Raw genomic sequence first — 6,000 nt, forward strand, 5'->3', positions numbered from 1 at the left:
TGCCTTGTATCCTAGAAACGATGTGATATTAAGTTAAAAAGTAAGTACTTGTAACAAAGATTCAAACAAACAACAGATATCCTAATGTTTTCATAAGTGTACATCATCTGTTTATGTCTCCTAGTGAGTAAGAAATATAAACAACACTTTCAGGATATAATGTTATTCACTAAATTAGTATAATTGTATTCAGCTGAATAAAAACAGCTCAGTGAAATAGTAAAGATTACTGTATTAATACTAAAAATGTTATCAGTCTTTTTTTTTAGATAATAAACTCAAGTCTTCAATTATGCGTTGAGCATTTTAAGTCCAGATTGTCTGAAACCTAACATTACTGTTTTTATCATGTCAAAAAAGTTGATTTGAGGTACATCATTGTATTAATATGTTTTCTATTGTTGTGATAAAACACTGGAACTTGGAGAAGAAAGGATTTGTTTCACCTTATAACATCTGGGTCTCAATCTATACCTGAGGGAAATCAGGACAGAATCCTGGAAGCATTAGCTAAAACAGCATTCATGGATGCTTTCTACTTATGTACAGAGGTTTGTTCAGCTACTTTTCTTGTAGAGCCCAGGCCCACCTGCACAGGGTCAGAACCACCCACAGTGGTTTGGGACCTCCTATGTCAATTAGCAATTAAGAAAATGTCCCAAAGACATGCCCATAGGACAATCAGATGAAGACATTTCCACAATTTAGGGTCTTTCTTCCCACATGACTTTAGTTTGTGCCAAGTTGACAAAAATAGCCAGAACAACCGGGCATGTTTAATCTGCAAAATGTGTAGAAAAACAAAAAATTAGAAATGTATTTCAAAAGAGATATCTTTTTCCATCAGCTTTTTACAGACAAAAGTGTCTGTCTGCCATTGCAGTGATGGGTCTACCATCGTTTATAGAAAATATTATGCAGGAATGACTTCCTAGAGGCAATTTTCTGGGTTTAATAACAGGCATGTCTGTCTTCCACATAGTTGTCTTAGATATCTTTATAATGTTCTGTAACGCATTTAGTTATTTTTAAAATAATGATTACAAATACCTATCTCTTATATCAAGAGACTAGCATGTGTATGTTACATGACAAGAGCATGCATAGTTGATGTCTGTTTTGCTTCAGGCTCTGTGATCAGAGTTCTTACATAACACATCACTGAGTAAATAAATTATGTCTTAACCAATGATCAGCTTAAAAATAATCTCAAACCACATCTAAGTGGATTGTACCAAATTTCAACAAAATATTGAAATATGTATTTTTGGTTAAAAAACTAAAGTTTTATATCAGAAGCAACAAATGAAATAAAGTATGGTATTATACATACTACGTTTGTTATATTTTTAATATGTGATTGTAGTCATGACAAGAAATTTAGTAAAAATATGTGTGATAACTTTTCCTGTCCCTTCTATATATTGAGCCAATTAGTCAAACTTTAGTGAATAATTTATGTAAAAATAATTTAAATCTGTCAAAGCAGGTGGCCTGGGTAGATGGCTGAGTCAGGAAAGTGCTTGCTAGACAAGTGTCAGCCCCTAAATTTGATCCGAAGCACCTATATTTAAAAGCTGATCATAGCTGTGCCTATAATGACAGTGCAGGAAAGGCAGAGATAAGAAGATTCCCAGGGTTTATTGGGTAGCATTTATTTAATCCAATCATACAATAGATTTCACTGTGTCCATACTCTTCTATATTATAGTGTTCTCATGTGTAAGTTAAACTCCAAGATACAATGACACTAAACACTTTACCATAATAGCTTGTCTTAGAAGTCGGTTGTTACGTCTGTTAACAGAAGAATATGAACACCTGTTTAAATCAGTTCATGGAGGTATGTCCATCCTCTCATAGTAAATTCCTTCTTTGTAAATCTGGCCTAAATTATACTAACTTGATGACCTGAGTTACCTCTAGACCTAGTATGATAAAAAAAAAAGAGTATGCAAAAATATTATTTTTTGTTTCCTCCCATAGCAGACCCTTTTTCCTAGATGTTTAAAAACAAAACAATTAATATTCATTTATTATGCAGATGCACTATGGGCTGATAACCTTTCTCACCCATGTGTGAAGGAGGGGAAGGGGTAAATCTTATGCTTACAATATCAGACTTTTTATTTCCCTTTTCTTCCCTTCAGGTTCTTCAAAACTAAAGCTTAAAGAACAGGTGATGGGGGTGTGGGGCTGGAGAACTACTTTTAATTCACAATGGACAGTGATTTCCTGTCTTCTTTCCCCACTAGGCTTTGTCTCTTTCACTGAGGAATTTAAGCAGGTCAAGAGCAAGCCAAGGACTAAAGAAAGAAATAGCGAAAACAGTTCTCCTCACTGCCATCCTACAAGGAGATCTTCCAGAGAAGGCTTTTATTTGGAGGCTTCCTATCAGCTCTTTCACTGTGCCATCTCCCTTGCATGAGTCATGAGTTCAGGGCCAGGAGATGTCTGAAGAAAACCCCAAACATTAGAGACTGAAGACAAAACACATTTATATAAAAACGACTAGGAGGAAAACAGATTAGTGTATGAAAGCAAGCAACTGTAAAAACAACTGTTATCAATACTCTTCTTAGATTATTGAAAAGCACACCAGCAAAGCAAAAGTTCATTGAGGAACTCCAAACATATGGCTGCATCAGTGAAAATCTCAGCACTTGAGTTCAAAGACGAGCATTAGAAAAGCAAGCTAATACAAGAAGAACAGACCAAGGAAAAGGCTCAGGAACTTCATAAGCATCACTCATAGAAAATCAGCACAGGAGACAAATCAGAGAGACTGGAGAAAACAGTAGATCAATCATCAAGTCAGTAAGCCACACACACTGAATATCACGAGTTTCTGGTTTGAAAGGGCAGAGTATAAGAATAGGAACCATGGGGCTAGAGAGAAGGCTCAGAGGTTAAGAATATTTGCTATTTTACATAGTACTCTGGTTCATTTCCTAGAACCTACTGATAGCAAACAACCAACTGTAGGAAAACAACATTGGGGGGAATTTATTTCACCTACAGCTTATAACTTTATGCAATGAAGCCTGGGCAGGAAGTTGGAGGCAGAAGCTGATGCAGAGTCCATGAAGGAATGCTGCTTACTGGCTTGCTCCTCATGGCTTGCTCAGCCTGCTTTCTTATAGCATACAGGACTATCAGGCCAGGGATGGTCCCACCTAGTGGGGCGGGCTCTTCCAAATTTATTTTAATTAAGAACATGTCTCACAGGCTTGCCTACAACCTGATCTTATGAAGGGTCCCTCTTGTAGGTTCCATCTCTCAGATGATGCTAGCTTTCATCAAGTTGACATAAGTGTGACTAGCCAGCACAGACCTAAAGACCTTAAATTTTAAATAATCAGAATCCAGGGTGAAAAAAAAAAAAATAAGATTAAAATGAGAATGGCAGAAATGCTGGAGATAACTAATGTTATAAACCAAATGGACCTAGCTGATATTTACAGAACATTTCAACCTAACACAGAAGAATATAACCTTTTCTCAGAACCTCATGAAACTTTCTCCAAAATTCACCACATATACTCAGAGACACGTCATGTCTCAAGAGATAAGAAGTAAAGTTAAATAACACCTGCATCCTATCAGACCACCACGAAAATTAAGCTGGGCATCAACAACAGAAACAACACAGGGCTTACGAACTCATGGAAACTGAACAACTCACTAGGGAATGAAAACTGGGTCAAGGTAGAAATTTAAAACTTTCTAGAATTGAATGAAAATGCATTTAGATTATACCCAAACTTATGGGACACAATGAAGGCTGTTTTAAGAGTAAAGTTCATCCCACTAAATGCCTACAAAATCAGTAGCCTTCCTGTATACAAATGACATCAGACTGAGAAAGTAATCAAGGAAATTAAACCTTTCAGAACAGCCTCAAATATTATAAAATATCTTGCATTAACTCTAACCTAGTAAGTGAGAGACCTGTATGATTAAAAACTTCAAGTCACCGAAAGAAACAGAAGAAGATATCAGAAGAGGGAAAGGTCTCCCATGCTCATACATCAAGAAGGATAAACACAGTAAAAATGACCTAATTTTATAAAAACAATCTATAGATTGAATACAATTCCCATCAAAATTCCAACATAATTCTTCACAGATTCTGAAAGGACAAATCTCAACTCCTTATGAAAATTCCAAAGAACCTAGAGTAGCTAAAAACAATCATGAATACTAAAGCCTTTCCATCTACCCTGCTGTCCTGCCTGCAGGATATGCCACTGCAATGCTGGTGCAAAACTTGTGGGTGTAGTTAACCAAAATCTGATTTGACTTAAGGCCTACTCCATGAGATAGAATGCATACCCAACATCCTCGAGTGACCAAGAACCTGAGACTAGACAGCCCAGGGACCTAGGCTTTTTTTTCCCATGTTTGTTTTTGTTTTCAGTAGGGATAAAATGAGTCCTAATAATTCTGTTATAGTCGGCCATCATCAGAGAAGCATCTCCAAGCAGCAGATGAGAGCAAATATGAAGATTCAAATCCAGACAGTAAGCAAAGAGTGAGAGTGGAACGCTCAGCCCTAAAGGAGATGTGTTTATCAAATCTTTACCTTTAGGGATCAGAGAACACTGCAGAAGCAGAGGCTGAAAAAGCATCCTTTGTGTATATATTGTGACTTCTATTATAATAGGTCTCTGTTTCTTGTGACTTTTCTTGAATAATTTCCCTCCTATTAGTTTTTTCCAATTCTGATGTGTTGGTTTTTATATTATATTGATTATTATATATGATATTAATTATTATATTAGAAGCCTGTTTGTTTTTTAATGAGTGACAGAAAGGGGGTGGACCTGGTATGGAGGTAGAAGCGGCAAAATACATAATCAGGACATATATATATATATACATACATATATATATGTGTATGTGTGTGTGAATATGTGTGTGTATTTATGTGTGTGCATAAACTTGATATACATGTGAAAAATCTATTTTCAATTAAGGGAAAATATAAAATGTGAATGGCATTGTAGTTCCCACATAATAAAAACTACAACTGGAAACAGGTATACAAGACAGTGGTGCAAAATCTGGGTAAAAAGTCTAAAAAGGCAAAGATCAACATGTGGGCAAAATATAAATCAAACACGACGGTAGTAAAAAGCAGTTTAATACTCAAGGTATCAAAGTACTTTCTACGCATCCTTATCTAAAATATATTGGAAGAGATAGCCTATCCATATGAAGAATAAGCATTTGCTAGGTAGAGACCCAACTGTCAAAGGACGTGAATTAGTCCTCATGTCAGATCTAATACCTCATTAAAGGAGGTCACAAGACTGTAAAATGGAGATATTAATGATGTACTGCTAACGGAATGACTCATGCATTTTCCATTTGTGCTGATTGAAAGTTTGAAAATGAAAATGTGATAGAAACATAAGAATATATGGAAACTGCTACTTCTATCCTTGTAAACAGATAGGAATACGAGTGTAGACAGTGGGAGAGAAGGAGGTGAGAGAGAATACAATTGTCCTGTCCACTGTGGGAAGCCTAGTGGCACTGAGTACTGCCGTAAGTGCTCATTTCTAGATACCAAGGAAACTTAAAAAAATAAAAATAAAAATTGAAGCCAGAATCAGTGGCACATGCCTGTAATCCCAGCACTCTGGGAGGCAAGACAGGTGGGTCTTTGTGACTTCGAGGCCAGCCAAGACTACATAGAGAAAACCTGTCTTGACAAAAACAAAAAACAAAAGAAGAAAGAAAAAAAAAAAAAGAAAAGAAAAGAAAAAAGAAAAAAGCACACACACCCTTGTTATTGGAGAGAGAGAACTTGAAAGCATTATTTAAAATATAAGTATCTCTACATTATATTAAAACAAGTACATGGGAGACATAGATGGCCTCACATCGTTATGTAGATATTTGAGTAGTTGGAGAAAAATTATCTGCGAGGGAAGAATGTAATATAAAAGATTCTGTGTGTATCCAAATAGGCTCTAACTCCTGTTTCTATCC

The sequence above is a fragment of the Acomys russatus genome, chromosome 23 (genome assembly GCF_903995435.1).
Source record: "Acomys russatus chromosome 23, mAcoRus1.1, whole genome shotgun sequence".
Taxonomy (NCBI): domain Eukaryota; kingdom Metazoa; phylum Chordata; class Mammalia; order Rodentia; family Muridae; genus Acomys; species Acomys russatus.